This window comes from Carcharodon carcharias, chromosome 10, assembly GCF_017639515.1.
Source record: "Carcharodon carcharias isolate sCarCar2 chromosome 10, sCarCar2.pri, whole genome shotgun sequence".
Lineage (NCBI taxonomy): Eukaryota > Metazoa > Chordata > Chondrichthyes > Lamniformes > Lamnidae > Carcharodon > Carcharodon carcharias.
The window spans coordinates 125,324,663-125,331,775 of record NC_054476.1 but is presented as its reverse complement, the minus strand read 5'-3'; positions in this window follow the sequence as shown (position 1 = coordinate 125,331,775).

The following is a 7,113-nucleotide window of genomic DNA, read 5'->3' as shown; positions in this document are numbered from 1 at the left end:
TCAGGAGTTGAATGGCCCTGGCGGAACCCAAACTGAGCGTCAGCGAGCAGGTTATTGTTAAGCAGATGCCGCTTGATAGCACTGTTGATGACCCCTTCCATTACTTTATTGATAATGGAGAGTAGACTGATGGGGCAGTAATTGGCCAAGTTGGATATGTCCTGCTTTTTGTGTATAGGACATACCTGGGCAATTTTCCACATTGCTGGGTAGATGCCAGTGTTGTAGCTGTACCAGAACAGCTTGACTAAGGGTGTGGCAAGTTCTGGAGCACAAGTCTTCAGTACTATTTCCGGAATATTGTCAGGACCCATAGCCTTTGCAATATCCAGTGCCTTCAGCCGTTTCTTGATATCATGTGGAGTGAATTGAATTGAATGAAGAGTTGCATCTATGATGCTGGGGACCGTCGGAGGAGGCCGAGATGGATCATCCACTTGGCACTTCTGGCTGAAGATTGTAGCAAATGTTTCAGCCTTATCTTTTGCACTGATGTGCTGGGCTCTTCCATCATTGAGGATGGGGATATTTGTGCAGCCTCCTCCAGTGAGTTGTTTAATTGTCCATCACCATTCACGACTGGATGTGGCAGGACTGCAGAGCTTAGATCTGATCTGTTCGTTTTGCCTGTCTATCACTTGCTGTTTATGCTGTTTGGCACGCAAGTAGTCCTGTGTTATAGCTTCACTAGATTGACACATTTTAAGGAATTCCTGGTGCTGCTCCTGACCATGCCCTCCTGCACTCTTCTTTGAACCAGAGTTGATCCCCTGGCCTGATGGTACTGGTAGAGTGGGGATATGCCAGGCCATGAGGTTACAGATTCTATTTGAGTACAATTCTGCTTCAGCTGATGGCCTACAGTGCCTCATGGATGCCTAGTCTTGAGTTGCTAGATCTGTTCAAAATCTATCCCATTTAGCACAGTGATAGTGCCACACAACACGATGGAGGGTATCCTCAATGTGTTGGCAGGTTCATCTCCACAAGGCTATACGGGAGTCACTCTTACTGACACTGCGGCAGGCAGGTTGGTGAGGATGATGTCAAGTATGTTTTTCCCTCACCACCTGCCACAGACCCCAGTCTAGCATCTAAGTCCTTTAGGACTCAGCCAGCTCGGTCAGTAGCAGTGCTACTACCGAGCCACTCTTGGTGACAGACATTGAAGTCCCCCACCCAGAACACATTCTGCACCCTTGCCACCCTCAGTGCTTCCTGGTGGTCAACATGGAGGAGGGCTGATTCATCAGCTGAGGGAGGGCAGTACAGGGTAAACAGCAGGAGGTTTCCTTGCCCATGTCTGACCTGATGCCATGAGACTTCATGGGGTCCAGAGTCAATGTTGAGGATTCCCAGGGCAACTCCCTCTTGTCTGTATACCACTGTGCTGCCACCTCCTTTGGGTCTGTCCAGCCAGTGGGACAGGATGATGGTGATGTCTGGGACATTATCTGTAAGGTATGACTCAGTGAGGATGACTATGTTAGGCTGTAGCTTGACTAGTCTGTGAGACAGCTCTCCCAATTTTGGCACTAGCCCCCAGATGTTCATAAGGAAGACTTTGCAGGATCGACAGGGCTGAGATTGCTGTTATCGTTTCCAGTGCCTAGGTCAGTGCCAGGTAGTCCTTTCATTCCTTTTTTGTGACTTCATAGTGGTTTGTTACAACTGAGTGGCTTGCTAGGCCATTTCAGAGTTCAGTTAATAGTCAACCACATTGCTATGTTTGATGACAGATTTCCTTCCCTAAAGGGCATTAGTGAACCAGATGGGTTTTTACAACAATCATTCGTTAGACTTTTAATTCCAGATTTTTATTGAATTTAAATTCCACCATCTGCCGTGACAGGATTCGAACCTGGGTCCCCAGAGCATTACCCTGGGTCTCTGAATTACTAGCTCAACAACAGTACCATTACACCATCACCTTCCCCAGTTTGTATTATTGACAAACTTGCATAACTGTGATTCACCCAATTTACTATTTGTGGCCTCTTATTGTGTGAACCTGGTGAACAGGTGTGGCTGCACTTAAGAAGGAATTTATTGGATTCAAAGACATCCCGAGGGTATAATATGATGCTGAATAAATGTAAAGTTTTTCTTAACCAGGTAAAGGGAATATTACGAAAACTAATGTACAGCTCCAACTGAACTATAATTTTAAGAATGCAAGAACACAATTCCAGAAAATCAAACCGAACCCTCTACAATAAATTAACTGAAGTACAATATGAAAGTACAGCATGAGGGTTTAAACCCTACTGCAACCTTTGGGACATCCCAAAACGTATCGGCAACACCTCCTCTCTAACCTACACACTGCACTTCTTCAAATTTGTCCTTTTCTTTCTTGAGTGATGCTGACCTCAGCCATTGTTTCATCTCTTTCAAGCTTTTCTTCCTTTCAACTTCCTTCTTATACTCTCTGATCCTAATTTCTGATTAAAAGAAGGTGTGGTCATGTGCTGATTACACATCCCTACTGCTCACCTCAGCTCCCTTGAAACATTTAACTTCAGTCTCCTGGGGTTAACACTACGTGAATGTTAGCTCAGCTGATTCATCTTCTGTCTTGTGACCTTAACTAATCAACAAAAACAAAATCAAATCCTTCCTCTCTGCTGCAATCACCATGTTGGTGACTTTTTTGTCCACCATTATCAATGGGCTCTGCTTCTCTTTGACTGAACAGGCTAGGACTAAGTCCTTTGTTATCCTATATGACCTTGAACAACTCATCAATCAACCTTCCAGTGTCCATGATCATTGCAGCAATTCAACTAACCTGGGTATTGATTTTGCAGCTTGTCCCAACTTTCACATTCTATTTGTCTCTTCACTGCTGGGCTAAAGTTTCAACTGCCAAGATTTCAAAAAATAAAGATTAACTAAGTATGTAATGAATGGGTTCAATTTCCTGAGCATCCTTGAAGACCGCATTCTGTATTACAAATCTGCAACAAGCCACCCATAGCTCAATGCCAAACGTGAAATAGATGTAAAAATAAATTCAATAATGTATCTAGTCATGTATCTAAAGGTTGTAAAGTTATTCTTAGAAAAAAAGTATTCAAATTGAATTGAAGGGCTGTGTTCAGTCAGAAAAATCATTTTTTTGTTTCCAAGTAAAATATTGTTCTTAAACATTTAAGTAGGGGAATATGGTAAATTGGTGCCTTGTGAGTTATAGTGTGTAGACAGTCAGGTACTGAGAATTTGGTGACAGTATGTGTTCTATTCACAGTGACTGCTTAGTTCCAATGCAACAACAAGGTTTCAGTAATCAAGTTTATGCTGAACCAAACTGCAAAGTCCACAGTTCACAAAGACCCATTTCGTAAGGATTATCTTATGGAAATCTTGTCAGAATGCTGATTTTGATTCAAACTTCAACCAGACAAGTTTATTTTAAATTAATTAAAAGTACATCAATCTTGAGCAGCCTCTGCAGTTATGTCAAATCGTGCAGTGAAGCCAATTTGCTTGAAAGCAGTGTTGTCAGCGTCGTTAGGTAATTGTGAGGAGTGAAATATATATGTGCACTGACATAAGAGGTGAGATACCATGCATTGTTAAATCAAATGACTGAGACAGATCGATAAATTTTCACTATAGCGATTAACCAACTGTCAATAGTAATCAATGACCATCAGGTTTAGCACAAAATAAAACTTGAGTCTTTTGTTCAGAGCTTCTAATTGTGAAGATTTTCAAAAGGTTTATTTATCCCCTCTGAAAGGATATTTGTGCCATGGTGGCACGGCCTTCCCTTCCAGAAATTATTCCAGTGCACTAAAAATGTGAACTGTTTCATGCTGCAACAGCCCTTCACTATCTGATCACCTTCATAATCTTGCTCTCGCTAATCTCGCAAATGTAAAGGAAGCATCCAGAGACTACTTACCTTGATGTCTTGCTTTCCAATCTACTACTTAAATTCCTGTTATAAGACCTTGAATAAATTCTATGTCATACGGTTCCAACCTAGACCAAAACTTTACCTTCTCTCCCCATCTTACCAAAAACTTTTGCATGTCTCCAGTGACATCCTTCATCCTGGCAACAGGAAGGCAATGCAACAATAGAACTCCCAGTCACAACCACAAGAAATGGAATCTCCTCCTACTTCTACTCTCTTATGGTCCAAGTGTCTCTCACAGCCCTCAATTGTTCCCTTTTCCATGCTATCATCTTCACTGTTCACCTCACAGTTGTTAAACATCATGTATCTATTGGACAATTTAATAACTCGGATTGCCTATACCATTGAATACCACCTCTCTGCTCTCCCTGTCAATGGTCACTCAATTCTCTGTTTCTGAAAAAAAAACAATTTGCATTCATAATGCACTTTTCACAATCACTGGATTATGGCCAATTAAGTACTTTTAAGGTGTAGGAACTGTGACAGCTAATTTATGCGCAGCAAACTCCCACAGAAATGACCAAATTATCTGTTTTTGTGATGTTGATTGAGGGATAAATGTTGGCCACAACATTGGGGATAACTTCCCACTCTCCTTTGAAATAATCTACCTGAGCGGGCAGATGGGGCCTCAGTTATCTCATCTGAAAGCTGGCACCTCTGACAACATAGCTCTCCCTAATTTCTGCACTGGTGTGTCAGCCTCAATGGTTGTGCTCATGTCCTCAAGTGGGACTTGAACTGACAACCTCCTGACTTAACGTGAGCCATCACACGATCCTTATTTCTTAAGATGTCTAACAGCACTTCTTATGTTACCACATTCTGGAAATTCTGTAGAATGTAGCTGTTTACTCCTCAAGAAGAGATCCTTAGAGGCTTAATTTTCCAATATTTAGGGCAAATGTGCCACACTGGGTATCCATGTGCCTAGCCTACCAAAAAAAGGTGAACACATCAGTACAAACTCCTGTTAGCAGGAATTAACCATGATTTGTTCAGTTTACACATAAATCGCACATGATATCATACCACATGACATCATCTAAGTCATCAAGGATGTGGGATATGTGCTGTTTCTGATCCGTGTATCTCAGTACCACTCAGGGTGCCATATTTATCAATTAAGATTATTTGATAGAATCCATTGCTGAGATAATTATTGGAAGGACTCCTAAGTGGGGCATGGTGTTGAAAAGGGAGATTCTCAGCACTTAGTAACCTATTAAATGTGATTGGTTCAATCATTATTTACCAGCCGCATTTTAATAGGCTAGTCCGTCATACTGTCAGATGCTATCCTAGCCACTTTCACGCTAGTTACTCTCCCTCTCTCTGCATACCAAGCTGACATGAAGGCATCTGCGACTCCGACATCTACCACGTCTCCATCCCAAACTGTGGCTATCAACAATGCTGCAGACATCAGTGTGATTGCCTTGTACTTTGTTTTGGTCATCGGTGTAGGACTATGGGTAAGTGTTCAGTACTTCATGCTGTTTGGGTTCTGTTCGGAGAGCTGGTGCAGACTCAAGAGGCTGAATGGCCTCCTTCTGCACTGTGACAATCCTGTGATTCCTCTTCAATATATTTGCTTCAACGCCCCCTTTTACATAGGCAATCATATTTTATTAAAATGTTTGTTCTCCATTTCTGTTTCGTACTGTCCTGATTATGCTGCCCATTAGTGGGTATAGTTCTGCAGCCGCACAATGGGTAGAGACACTGCCTCATACTGAGTACAGTTCCACTCCCTAACACTGCCCCATATTGGATACAGCTGTTTTGCCCTATTCTGGGTAAAGACTCGCTGCTCCATTCTAGGGTACAAACCCTCTGTCCCATAGTGGATATGATTGTACAGCTCAATACTGGGTACAGACTCACTTCCCCATACAGGGTACAGATCCACTGCTCCATTCTGGGAAATGCGTGCACCGCGCTATGCTAGGGTACAGATCCGCTGCACCATTCTGGGGTATAGTTGCACTGCTCTATACTGGAGTACAGATCCACTGCCCCGTACTGAGTCTAGTTGGATTGTTCCACACTGGGTACCGACACACTACCCCATACTGGGGTTTAGACTCGCTGTCCCAGAGTGGGGTATTGACTCACTGTCCTATACTGGGGTTTAGACTCATTGCCCTATACTAGTACAGACTCACTGTCCCATCCTGGGGTATAGACTCACTGCTCCATACTGGGTACAGACTCCCTGCCCCAGACTCGGGTACGGACTCACTTTCCTGTATTGGAGATAGCTGGATTGCCCCATACTGGGGTATAGACTCACTACCCCATACTGGGGTACAGACTCACTACCCCATACTGGGGTACAGATTCACTGCCCCATACTGGGTTATAAACTCACTGCCATATACTGGGTTATAAACTCACTGCCCCATACTGGATTATAAACTCACTGCCCCATACTGTGGTACAGACTCACTGCCCCATACTGTGGTACAGACTCACTGCCCCATACTGGGTTATAAACCCACAGCCACATACTGGGGTACAGTAACATTGCCCCATACTGGATTTTAAACTCACTGCCCCATACTGGATTATAAACTCACTGCCCCATACTGCAGTACAGACTCACTACCCCATATTTGGGCACAAATTCACTGCCCCATACTGGAGCACAGGCTCACTGACCCATACTGGAGTATAAACTCAATGCCCCATATTGGAGTATAGGCTCATTGCCTCATACTGGGTTATAGACTCACTGCACCATAATGGGGTTTATACTCACTGCCCCATACAGTGGTATAGTCTCACTGCCCCATACTGGGGTACAGTTTCACTGCCCCATACTGGGGTACAGTCTCAATACCCCATATTGGGGTATAGACTCACTATCCCATACTGGGGTACAGTGTTACTGTCCCATGCTGGGTTATAGAGTCACTGCTCCATATTGGGATTTAGACTCGTTGCCCCATACTCGGGCATAGACTTAGTGCCTCAATACACTTCTGACTTGTAACAAAAACAGAAAATGCTGGAAAAACTCAGGAGGTCTGACAGCATCTGTGGAGCGAGAAACATTATTGACGTACCAACTTACATACCTTGGCAACATTCCACTAAGCAACAGCTCAGCCAGGGGCATAGCTAGTTCTGGAGCACAAGTTTTCAGTACAAGAACTGGATGTTGTCAGGGCCCATAG